Source organism: Microcaecilia unicolor, chromosome 3, assembly GCF_901765095.1.
Source record: "Microcaecilia unicolor chromosome 3, aMicUni1.1, whole genome shotgun sequence".
Taxonomy (NCBI): Eukaryota; Metazoa; Chordata; class Amphibia; order Gymnophiona; family Siphonopidae; genus Microcaecilia; species Microcaecilia unicolor.
The window spans coordinates 338,218,122-338,231,756 of record NC_044033.1 but is presented as its reverse complement, the minus strand read 5'-3'; the positions used below and the strand labels follow the sequence as shown (position 1 = coordinate 338,231,756).

Here is a 13,635-nt window from a genome sequence, read left to right as displayed (position 1 = left end):
CGACTCTGTGGGTGCTGTGGATTGCCTGAGCACCCCCAATATTGAGAAAATTCCTTGTATGTGTCCAGGGAGGGGTCATTTCCATTGGGCTTAGCACCCCCAATAATTTTGAAAAGTTGGCTCCTATGCATCCCACTGAATCATTCTATTTATCGCAACATAATCTGAAATTGATATGCTACCTAAATTCTGGTTACCTTTGTCATTTAAAGTTTGAAACAAAAATGGGAGGTGAACGTACCTGGCATTTCCAGTAATGAATGAAGTGGTGGAGATCGTCAAGCACTGGCGATCTGTTTTTCTATGAACACAACTGGTGTGTAAGTAAGATTAATAGTTAATCGCCTTCCCTTAATTACTACTGGATGGAATTTTAATCACTCTTTCAAAGATACCAAGACACGACGTATTCGGCTGCCCTCACACTCACGCCCAGCATCCCTCCTCACACTGTCACATTCGGGAACCGGAGGATCGGTCTCCCCTCCCTGTGGTCCTAAATCTCTCCCTCTCACTTCCGCTCTCCTCAGTCTAGTATGTTTCCCCCTCTCCACGATCTTCCACCTCTCCCACAAACACCCCCACCATCAAACTCATACCAGAGGTTTCCCCAACTACAAACCTGCAGTCCCGACTCCCGAGTCCGACTCCAGCCAAACAGGAAGTTGCGTCAAAGAGGGTGGGACGCTGGAGAATAATATCAATACTACGGTGTCACATACATTTCCAGCTATTTGACTGCTCCAAAGCTGCAACGATGCATTTCTCACTCTGCTAATCCTTCAGGCCTCTCTCCATGCCACCGGAAAGAGCAACTTCAAGCGTCAGCATGTGACACAATCTCCATAGAGACCGGGCCAGCCCCTAGCAACACAGCGCGGTCCTCTCCTCTCTGAAACGCTGTGTGGGCTGGCGTGGCGCTGAGTCTGAGAGGCTACACTCGCCATCAGATCAGCGTCACGGAGCCCCTAGTCATTTCCTCCACAGCAATGCAAACAGAGTGCTTGAAAGTTCTTTTGTTGCTGTGGATGTTAAGTTTCACTTACTTCTTAGAGGCCAGCAGCTGACCCATGAAGAGGCACTGAATTCCTCATCCTTCCTTGTTTTGGTAGCTTCTGGAACTGCAGGGCAGTCTGTTGGGGGGGGGGGGGGGGGGGAGGGGAGTGCTGTGGGGCTCGTAAAGTTCCAGTGTACACAAAACGAAGGGGAGGTTAGATTGAGAACAGGGGACGGTGCAAAGCTAGATATTTGAAGCCAGTAGGCGCGGCGGAGATTGTCTCCACACTGGTTCACCCAAAACAATAGCAAACATTATTGAAAACAATAGTGAAAGATTATTAGAAATAAGGGACTGCCTATGTGTAGTCCATCTGTACAAAGTCAAAAGCTGTTCCAGTTGGATAGGCGGTGCCTTAAAATGTGGAGGACAAAAGGTTTTTTATATACTTATTTGACAGTTTTTCAATTTATTTGAAAGCTTCCCATATGTAGATATAAATATCATGAAATCAAAACGGAATATCTCTAGAACAGCTTCAAAAATTGTTGTATCTGGAGGAAAACAGCACTAATATAGGCTGTATTTTGTGCTCATTTTTCTACACAGTTCTATATAATATATGTGTTCAAATTTCATTGAGGATATCCAGTTTTCTCATGGGTTCATCTTAACTGTTGTAATCTGCCTTGGGAAGTCTGGTGTTATAAAGATTGGAAGTAAAATTAAACTCTCCTTTCATTGGGGCACATGGAGTCACATCTTCACCTCATCTCTTTTGTACAAATGGGTTATTCTGTTTTGAGCATGTTTTAGGGACAAGTGGTTTTCATAAGTCAAAGTAATAAAAAAATAAATATTTTCTTTCATACAGAGCTCTCATTTGATTAAAAATAACTAAATGGGCTATAAGCCCCTAACACAGTCCATTGATTTCCTTATATTTTGTCCTTGTGATGACTTATATTGTGCCCAAACTGGAAATACAGTGAGACAGAATAATAGAATTCAGTAACATCCAAAACTTATCAATTAATATTATAATTGTGTTCACATTTGAGTAATAACTGAGAAAATGACTTGAAGAAGAAATAAATATATTTCACAGAACTGGAAAATGTTGGCATTTAGACTGCCTCTGGACTAATGCATGAAGGTAGCTCTGCCCTCATTACTGAATATCTCTCGTTTAAATAGTAGCAATAAACAATATTAAGTGCATTTTTATAATATATCACTGCATTCCACAAAACAAAAGGGAACAAGTTCCCACAAACCATCTTTGTCTTTTGATCTAGGCACAGGAAAAAAATATTTTAAATGCTAATTCATGTTTAATGTGGGATGTAAATGTCATAAATAAATAAGTAAATAAATAGAAACTGTGAATGTTGAGCACCTGATTCTCATAATATGAAGTCTGTTTTAGTGGCCCTTTACCAGGAGAAAAAATTCTCGGCACGAATATAACACATGCTAGGGTGTTCCTGTAATCAGCCTTTCCAAATGACACACTGATTACGATTTATAACAAATTACTACTCTACGTATGAAAAGGTATTCCGTTATTATACTTCCTCTATGTACATCCGTATGCTGCACAAGCTGGCATGTTTGAAAATATAAGTGAGATTAAATAAAAATGCTATCAACAATAAACAACGACAATGTGAATGCAGCAGCTCATAGGTTTGTTTGTTTTTAGTGTACACAGAACGATGGCTGCACGGGGAAGGGGAAACACACACTAAGTGGTTTCAACTTTTAGACAACATGCTGTCTCCTGTTCAAATCTCCTAGGGCAAAGCCATCAAGAGCATATTCAGCAACTTCCAGTACTGAGCAGACGCTACATTGAAAAGGTTACAGCCAGGAAGAAAGGCAGATATCTGGAGTTCCTGTGGAAAGCGCCAAATCAGCTGAGGCAGTTGCTAAGGCACAAAGATGCAGGCATAGGCACCAACATTTCAAAATGCTTGGTGGTGCCAAATACAATTACCCTTCCCTGGGCTCAAATGAAGGAGGAGTACTCAGCACCCATTGCACACATACAGCAGGCTCCTATGGATCCTGGAGGAAAGCAGCAGTAGTCCTGTGAAATATTTTGTGTGATGGGGGCAAGCAGTGGGAAAGCTACCTACTATCCCTGTGGCTATCTCATGTGAGTGAAGTGACAGAAAGGGGGGCTCATTGGCTTCTCCCCTCCAAATAAAAACCTGTTATGAATGTAAATGTTCCACTTTTCCAAGTTTGCCCATTTCAACTATCTCAACCTTTTTCCTAACAACCACATCATACCCCTACTATTGCTACAGCTGTGTTCTTTCTGTGATACTATGTAATTCCATACTATGTAAGCCGCACTGAGCCTGCTACCAAATGGGAAAGAGCGGGGTATAAATGCAACAAATTAATTAATTAAAGTCTTAGTATACCATGTAAATGTAACTCTGGTCCCACTATACTCAGTCCTAGGCAGTGCTTTTTTTTTGTAGGAAAAAATGGTACCGGTGCTCATTGTGGGTAACCTTAGGGGTGGGGGTCACTATCTGGCTCTGCCCCATGGGAGCCACACCCCTTTTACCAGCCTTGGCACATATAAACAGGCATCACTGAAAATATTACACCAGTATAGGAGAAGAAAAATAGCTTGTCATTTTTTTTCATTATAAATCATTTCTCTAACCAAACAAGTGGAAAAAGCCAACCAAAATGTCAAGGATGATCAAGGTTTATTCTTCAAAAAAAAATGCTGACAAAACAACCGAACAAGGGCTGTGTTTCACCAAACACAGTCTTCATCAGGGATATTTTAAGTTAAATAAAGAGGTGTGGTAGCCATGTTAGTTCACTTTTAAAAGTAATCAATAGAAATAAAACAAAATAAAACATGGAAAAGAAAATAAGATGATACCTTCTTTATTGGACATAACTTAATACTGTCATCTACCAACATTTGCTTATTTCCGATCTAACGAAGAAGGGCAACCTTTGAAAGCTAATCAAGAAATGTATTAAGTTATGTCCAAAAAAGAAGTTAAATAAAGAAGCAGATGGTAGCAGCAGCTATTTGTGCAGAATCTTGGTTGCTGTGACTTGCAAGTGAACATTTCGATGCAGAATTCAGATGTCATCACAATGCATGGTGTTTGCCAGTTCCATGCTGAGAGATGTTCTATCCCCGTCCAACAAAATCCCTGTAACCAGACAAGACATCCATATCCAGTGATTCTTCTCTCTCTCCTGCTCTCCTCTCCATCCGTGTCCAGCATTTCTCCTCTCTCCCCTCCACTCCCCTCTCCCCTCCCATCCATGTCCAGTGATTCTCCTCTGCTCTCTCTCATCCATGTCCAGCAATTCTCTCTCCCCTGCCCTGCCCTCCCCTCCCATCCATGTCCAGCAATTCTCCTCTGCCCTCCCATCAATGTCTAGCAATTCTCCTCTCTCCCCTGCCCTCCCATCAATGTCCAGTGATTCTCCTCTCTCCCCTGCCCTCCCCTCCATGTTCAGCAATTCTCTCTCCCCTGCCCTCCGCTCCCATCCATGTCCAGCGATTCTCCTCTCCCCCTCCCCCGCCCTTCTTCCTTTGCCTGCTGCCTGCCTGTTTGAGAGTCCAGCCCCGGGCAGTAATCAGCTAGTACAAGGCCCAGCACCAGCGATGAGGAGCCTTCGCACCTAACGCCTTGCATTCAGGAAGGCCCTGTCCAACCCTCTCTGATATATATGCATCAGAGGGGCGGTACCAACAGGGCATCTGCAAACGAATAGGCTCGAAGGCCAAGTGTGCTGGTGCCAGGTCTTGTACAGAGTGATCGGGGGCCCAGACTCTCAAGCAGGCAGCTAGAAGAAATGGGGGCAGCAAGAGGAAACGGGAGGTAAAAAAGGTGCCGAAACGCCATATTGGCGCATACCAGTACAAAAAAGCTCTGGTCCTAGGGGGCCCAGCTAAGGTCTTTGGGGTAAGCAACCCCACCAGGGTCCACAAAACCTTTGATCTCTTGAGCGGGGCCGGCAAATTCACTGATAGACCAGAGAGTATCCTTCCTGGGGTTTCAGCATTCCACCACCAGAAACAGTTTCTCAGTCACAGCTGATGAACTTCAAACTCTTTAATGCTTTAACAACCAGTCCAGGAACTGAAACTATTATTTACAGGTCATATTCGGAGACCAAAAATTAAGAATCCAAGTTGCATCCAGTTATTTCTTCTGTTCAAGTCCTTCCCATCCCAGACCAGTGGTTCCATGCACTACTGAACAAGTTCACCAGGAATTGAGGCCCTTCCGTGCCCACCTCCTCCCTGCCAGAGATGTATTTTCTCTCAAGGCACTCCTTCCTGAGCTGTCACTTGAGCCTGAATCAACTAGAAGCTTATCAAGTGACAAAGATCCAGCTTACATGGAGTTGAATGCTTAAAATATTTAGTTATTGGTGATGGATTAATAGTGGTATCTACAGATACCAAGCAGGGAGTGCTATGGCCCCATTGCATGGCACAGCCTTTGCAGAATAAGGACTAGATTCTATATATGGTGCTTAAAAATGTCACACTGAAAAAGATGCGCCTAGGTGTATTCTCTACACCTAAATTTTCCAGAATAGGCTTAAATTTCCACATAGTATATATAATTACACTGAGCACCTCTCCATGTGACCAAATTTAGTTGCAGCCATTTACACCATGTTTTACTTGGCATAAATCCTGATGCCTAAATTAGGCGCACAGCGGGTGTATTCTATAACAACGTACATAGATTTTTAAAACACCCATGCCCCCTTTTCAACTGTACTACTTAGAATTTACACACACCATGTTACAGAATACGCTTAGTAAGTTCTGCACGTAAATCTTAATGCGAATTAGTGCTGATAATTGCTTGTTAACATCCAATTGACAGCACTGATTAGCTCATTAACCAGTTATGTTACGTGCATAGTTATAGAATACGCTTCAATTTCCATGTGGAAATTAAGGCACAAAATATAGAATCCAGCAGAAAGTGCTTTGCTTAACTTAATGCTCTTTAGTAAACATGCCCCTTTCACAATTATGCTCCTAAATTGGCCTCTAAATTGGCACAAAGTAGAAAATTGGGCTTCAGATTACCTACTTAAATTGAATGTTGATAAAACCAAAATATTTCAACTACATCTTCCAAAAGTTAATTCCTTTGTAACAAATTTGACAATGCACAACAAAATAGTTCAATTTGGACCTTATTTAAAAGTCCTAGGAATAACTTTAGATGTATCTTTATCTTTTGAATGTTACATCAATTTGCTTCTTAAAATGTTTTTCTGGAAACTTCGTGCCCTAAGAAGAGTAAAAAAATTCTTTCACAAAGACCATTTTAGAATTGTTGCACAGGCAATGATCCTTCTGCAATTGGATTATTGTAATGTGACTCTGGGCAAGTCACTTAACCCTCCATTGCCCCAGGTACAAATAAGTGCCTGTATATACTATCCTGCTTATAATCGAATGAGAAAAATGCCCAAGTTCCGACCTAAATCGGGAGATGGACGTTTATCTCACAAAAACAAATAACGCGGTATAATCGAAAGCCGAACTTGGACGTTTTCAACTGCACTCCATCGCGGAAGTGTACAAAGTTGATGGGGGCGTGTCGGAAGTGTGGTGAAGGCGGGACTGGGGCATGGTTATCACCCGAACAGAGATGGGCGCCTTTCACCAATAATGGAAAAAAAGTATGCATTTGTAGCTAGAATTTAGAGCACTTTTCCTGGACCCTGTTTTTTCACGAATAAGGCCCCAAAAAGTGCCTTAAATGACCAGATTACCCCCAGAGGGAATCGGGGATGATCTCCCCTGACTCCCCCAGTGGTCACTAACCCCCTCCCACCACAAAAAAATGATGTTTCACAACTTCTTATTTTCACCATCAAATGTCATACCCACCTCCCTGGCAGCAGTATGCAGGTCCCTGGAGCAGTTGTTAGGGGGTGCAATGGACTTCAGGCAGGTGGACCCAGGCCCATCCCCCCTACCTGTTACAATTGTGCTGCTTAATGCTTATTAGTCGTCCAACCCCCCAAACCCACTGTACCCACATGTAGGTGCCCCCCTTCACCCCTTAGGGCTATAGTAATGGTGTAGACTTGTGGGCAGTGGGTTTTGAGGGGGATTTGGGGGGCTCAACACGCAAGGGAAGGGTGCTATGCACCTGGGAGCTCTTTTACCTTTTTTTGTTTTTGTAAAAGTGCCCCCTAGGGTGCCCGGTTGGTGTCCTGGCATGTGAGGGGGACCAGTGCACTACGAATCCTGGCCCCTCCCATGAACAAATGCCTTGGATTTATTCGTTTTTGAGCTGGGCGCTTTCATTTTCCATTATCGCTGAAAAACAAAAACGCCCAGCTCACAAATTGTCGAATAAAACATGGACGTCTATTTTTTGCGAAAATACGGTTCGGTCCGCCCCTTCACGGACCCGTTCTCGGAGATAAACGCCCATGGAGATAGACGTTTTCGTTCAATTATGCCCCTCCACGTAAACTGCTTTGAATGTAGTTATAAAAAAAAAACCCACAGAAAGGCAATATATCAAGTCCCAATCCTTTCCCCTTACTATATCTTGGCTGTACCTCTCTTGCCCTTAAAGATTACATACTTTACAAAATACCACTGCAAGATTAATCTATTCCATTAAAAAAAATATATGATCACATCTCTCATTCGAAATCTACTTTACTAAACCGCGCTAGCGATTCCCATGTGGCAAATGCAATGAAGCCCAGAATGATATGCATTGCATTTGCCGTGTTGGGAATCACTAGTGCAGTTTAGTAAAAGGGACCCTAAATTTAAATGCTGTTTATTTATACACAGAATATTATTTGGAACAGCACCATTATATATGAATCAACTCATAATTCGTCCTGCTAATAACAAACTACTAAATAATTTCAACACATTTATCTGAATTATCCAGCAGGAAAAACATGTAGAATATAGGCATTTTTAACCTCTGAATTCCCTTACTTAGCTGTAAGTTTGTGGAATTCTATACCAAAACTTCTTAGAATTGAGAGTGATTATGTAGTCTTGGCTTTCTATACTATATCTTAACCAATAGTAATTATAATTTATCTTATGTTGTCAATTCCCAGAAATGGATGGCTACATTCTTTTGTAAACTGCATTGAACTGAAATAATTTTAATATATTGATGTTGTGGTATAGAAATGCCTCAGTTGTGCCGCTCGGTGGAAATGATTTATACCATCAAGGCTTATGCACCGGCATCATCATTGGTCTTATAAATATCTAGCTTTATATATTTATTTATTAGGATTTATTTACCGCCTTTTTGAAGGAATTTAGTCAAGGCATCTGCCCTTCCCTTATCCCTTATTTGTCCTGTCTGTCTGTCCTGATTTAGATTGTAAGCTCTTTTGAGCAGGGACTGTCTTTTCTTCATGTTCAATTGTGAAGCCCTGCGTATGACTGGTAGCGCTATAGAAATGATTTGTAGTAGTTGTAGTAGTAGGTGAGTAAGAAGAGTTTGAAAGTAAGGTGACTAATTTAAAGAAAGTTGCACGTGAGGTCAGAGAAATGGTTAACATATAATAGGTAAGAGAGTAAGAGGAGAGTAAGAGGAGTTAGAAAATAAGGTAACTAATTTAAAGGTACACATCAGGTCAGAGATATTATCTTAGCTAGGGTAGGAATGGATAAACCTGTCCTGTTGCAGTATGTACAGCCCGTGTCACTCCTTGTGTGTGTGTGTGTGTGTGAGATTTATTTATTTATTTATTTATGGGTTACTTATATCCCACATTTTCCCACTCATGCAGGCACAATGTGGCTTACATAGAGTTAAATAACAGTACAAAGGTAAAACTCAGGCAAGTATACAAGAGGCAAATAGGGGAGGAGAATCTAACAGCGAGATCTAGGCAGGGTAAGGGACAAGGGGAGCATCAATCAACAGAGTAAGGTGGAGAGTAAGTCTTAGCAAAGAGGAATGTCTATAACAACTTCTTGAAAAGGGCATGGTCCACTTGAGTTTTAAGGTGACGAGGCAGTGCGTTCCAGAGTTTGGGACTCCAATAGCAGAAGGACAAGGCGAAGATCTGCTTGTACTTGACACCCTTACAATTCGGAAAGTGGAGGTGGAGATAGGACCGAGCAGCAGGATTGGCATTTCTTGGCGGAAGGTCGATCAAGGGGAGCATGTAATCCGGGGCAGCACCATAGATGATTTTATGTGTTAGGGAGCAGATCTTAAAAGCAATGTGCTCCTGTACCGGCAGCCAATGAAGCTGAAAGTGCAGGGGTTCAGGATGAGCAAAGTGTCTTTCTCTAAGGATGAGTCTCGCCGCAGTGTTCTGAGCCATTTTGGAACTTTTTCAATAGGGAGGCCTGGCAACCCACATAAATTCCACTACAGTAATCCAGATGGGATAGGACGAGCCAGTGGACAAGAGTACGAAACAAGTCTCTGGTAAGGAGGCATCTGATTTGCCGAAGTCTCCAATCCATTTCTTTCCTTATAAATTCTCCAGAGGTGGAGGGAGGGAGAAGAATGAGGAAAAGTTAAAGATGAAGAACTTTGGAATCTCAAAGAGACGTGGAGAAAATCAGACTTTTCAGGATTCTATTCCAGGAATAAATTACGATTATAAGAAGAGGAAAAAACAAGTTAGTTACTTCTTCCATTAAAGGCCTGGTTGAAGAGTCAAGCTTTCACCTGCTTCCTGAAGAAGAGATAGTCTTGTTTTAAGTGGAGCCTTTCAGGCAGTGCATTCCAGAGTGTGGGGTCTACTCCGGAGAAGGCTTACTTGCTGGCATCACATCGTGTAATGTCTTTTGGAGAGGGTGTGGTTAGTGACAGTCCTTGAGAGGACTTTACTGTCCTTGGAGGTGTGTAGAGGATCATCCTATTCTTCAGGTACTCAGGGCCATTTCCTTTAAGGGCCTTGAAGATCAGACATAGAGTTTTACATTTAGCCCTGAATTGTACTGGTTACCAATGAAGTTCTTGCAAAAATGGTGTGATGTGGTCACATCGCTTGCAGCTTTCTATTAGTCTTGCTGTTGCATTCTGAATCAACTGGAGCTGGTGCTGTCCCTTTGTAGTCAGACCATTTTAGAGTGTATTACAGTAATCGAGTCTTGATGTTATCATGGCATGCACAACTGGGATAAGATTTACCTTCTCGTTGTAAGGAGAGAGGCAGCTCTTGAAGGTTGCTTGGATTTGGGGGGTCAGAGTAATTGTTGAATCTAACTGTATTCCAAGGTTCCTGACTTGTGATTTGAGGGGGAGTTCATACTTCCCAAAAGAGATTGTGATGTCAGGTATGTATCCACTTGTGTTAGGGACCCAGAGAAGCTTGGTTTTACTTGGGTTCAGGCAAAGTTTGTTGTATTTATCCCATTCTTGGATTGATGTTAGACAGGTAATCATTTTATTCAGGGATGTAGGTAAGTCAGGTTCAATGGGTATGAGTAGCTGCACATCATCCGCATAGATGCAGAACTGAGTGTCCATTGACCGAATCAGCTCAGCTAGTGGCTTGAGGTCAATACCCATGGTGGCGATTAGTTGCTGCCAAAAATTATGGATTGTTGCCTGTCTGATAGATAGGATCTGAACCAAGCAAGTATTATTCCATTGATACCTGTTTCTGTCAGTCATACTGTGAAATCTGGCAGTACTAACACCAAGGCGAATCCCCTGCCTCGGTTTCTGTGACGATCATCTAGTAGAAATATGAGGACCGCTTCTGTTCCATAACTGGGTCTGAATCCAGATTGACATGGATCTAGTCAGTTTTTCTCTTCTAGCCAATCATTTAATTGAACACAGATTGTTCTATAAATTTTCCCAGAAATGGGATGTTGGATACTGGCTGGTAACTTTCAAGTTTGTCCCGGTCAAGGTTGTTTTTCTTTAGCAAAGGGTGAACCACTGCCCTTTTTAATGCTGTTAGTAGTTGCCCATTAGAAAGAGAGGTGTTCACAATTTTTGTGGTGTCTTCTATAAGGCCCATACTTGCCTGCTGCACTATCTTTGATGGACAGAGGTTGAGGGAGCAGTAGTTGGTTGAAGGTCTCTTAGGATTTTGTCAAGGCTCTCCTCTGTCATTGGGTTAAAAGTGTTCTATCTGTCTCTGTCAGGAGGGGGCGTGTTTGTGCACTCCTGGTTAACTGATTGGAGACTGGGTGGGATTGCCTGTAAATCCTGGTGGAGACTTAATTTTGTTCGCAAAGTATGCAGCAAAATCATTGCAGTTCAGTTTAAACTGGGAGGTTGGTTCTGTTGTGGGTTGCAGTAGGCTGTTTACTATATTGAACAACTGCTTGGTTGAATTGGTAGCCTGTGCAATGCATTGAAAGAAATATTGTTTTTTAGTTGCTGTTAAGGCTTTGTGGTTCTTTGTCATGTGCTTCCTACGGTCTAAACTGTCTTCATCCAGGCGAGACTTACGCCATCTCCTTTCCAGTTTCCATCATTCACATTTAAGGATCCGAAGTTCAGGAGAAAACCAAGGTGAGCGTTTGTTAAAGGGGCATAAGACCTTTTTTAGTGGTGCTGTTTTCTCTAAGGTCTTGGCTAAGTGTGTTTTCCAAATGTCAACCTGTTCTGACACTGTAGTTGTCTTTTCATCCATTTATGGATAGTCCAAGGCCTCTAAGAAATTCTCAACGGTCTCTGATCTCCTTCCAAACTGTGGGAAGTGCCATTTGTTTCAGGTAGTCACTTATGGAAAATTTAAATAGAAAATGGTCTGACCATGATCGGAGTGTTATTTCAATACTGTTATCCCAGAATTCTGGGATGTCAACCCCTTTGTAGAATACCAGGTCTAGTATGTGACACTTTTCGTGGGTTGGAGAATTGATCATCTGTATGAATCCTAGTACTGTCATTGTGTCCAGAAAGGCAGATGTGATGGTATCTGAGGTTTCGATGTGTACATTGAAATCTTCCATGATCACCAGCCTAGAGTAATTCAGGGTCACTTGAGTAATCAGGTCTACGAGTTCTTGCACAGATAATGTGTTGTTACGAGGGTCTCAGTATACTAGGAACAGCCAGATTGGCTTCTCCTCTTCAAGCTAGATTAAAAGAGATTCTGATTTACTTATCACTTATCTTTGTTGTCGGCTCAGGGGTATATTGTCCGACAACATGCCTCTGAGATGACAACAAAGATAAGTGAATAAATTCACCATTCTAAGAACGTTCTAAAACATTGATCTACATGTAAGTGAGATATATATAAAGCTAGATATTTAAAAGACTGATGACGATGCTGGTTCATGAGCCCTGATGGTATAAGTCATTTCCACCAAGCGGCACAACTGAGATATTCACATTTAACTTTGTAAATGGTTGCGTTCAACTCAACTGTAACTTTAAAGGACGATTGATAGCATACAGTTGTAGCAATAATCATCTGCCAATTTAAGAAAGTGACATAGAAATATGTATATTGCATTGCATTGCATGAAGATTTACTATTTCACTAAACTCCTAAATTCAAGAGCAGAAAAAATAGATGGCAACAGAAATGGATTTAGGGAGAGGGAAAAAAGTTAGGAGTGTAGCACTGATTTTCAGCACCAGGTTCATATGTTAGGCTTAAAAACTTAGGAAAATTAATGTCAGTCCTAAATTTATAATATATCAAACAAGAAAAGAGCGGGTTTATACGAGTGGGAACCCTGTTCAAAAACAGTGATAAGGAAAAGTGGAAAGGACCTCAGATAAGTGGTGCTACTTTTTGCTTCCACACACAGAGTCAGTGTTTTGGATGGTAGTCTGCAAGATTGTCCAGTTGTCAAAGTATGGTCATGCTGAGGGTCCCCCCGTTTGCCCCTGAAGAAGCCCTGTGGTGGTGAAACGGGTCCGTTGGGCAGGGAAGCCCGATGGCGACCGCTTTGCAGCTAAGTGATGTTTAACATTATTGGCAATGCAGCTTTTGATATTTAATATTTGATATTTAACATTTGATTTGTTTGTTATAAAATTTGAGCACATAGGAGGATGGTGAGAAAGTGACTAGTGATTGATTGGTAGTGACGCTCATGTAGAGTACAACTTGTTCAGCATTATTGCTGTATGTCACTTATCTGAGGTCCTTTCCACTTTTCCTTATCACTGTTTTTGAACAGGGTTCCCACTCATATAAACCCGCTCTTTTCTTGTTTGATATTTTGGATTTTTTGAGCGGTAGTTCCCCTACTGAGTCCTAAATTTATATGCATAACTTGTAAGCTCCTAAATTAAGATGAATTTTCATCTGAAAACTAGGCTCCTAAATTTGACCAAAAATAGGGTACAACTTAGGAGCCTAACTTAGGAACAAAAATTTAGGAGTTCAGCTTTTTTTGACTACCGGGCTCTCACTTTTTGACAGGGAGAGAGAGATTCTTAAATGTTTGAGAAATGTTATCATATGCAGCAAAGCATGTGTAACATTCATGAAACCTGCCTATTGATTTGCACTAGGTATAAAAATACACTAGGAGGCGCCATTGTAAAACTATTGATAGTAAAATATTCCATACATCTGCAAATGCTGCAGTACACATTGACGCAGTAGTTCAGTTTATGAAAAATATTATCAAATAAGTTATTAAGAAGCATATTGCTATACATTCATAA

General features: G+C 41.6%; 1 protein-coding gene across 1 annotated transcript in view; it reads right to left on the bottom strand.

Annotated features, from left to right (window-relative positions):
• Positions 1-1,119, bottom strand: part of AHI1 (Abelson helper integration site 1) — a 683,164-nt gene extending 682,045 nt beyond the window's left edge. Inside the window, 1 exon segment of the mRNA XM_030195101.1 lies at positions 1,047-1,119. The gene's annotated coding sequence lies outside the window, so the exon portion shown is untranslated.
• Positions 1,120-13,635: the final 12,516 nt, after the last annotated feature.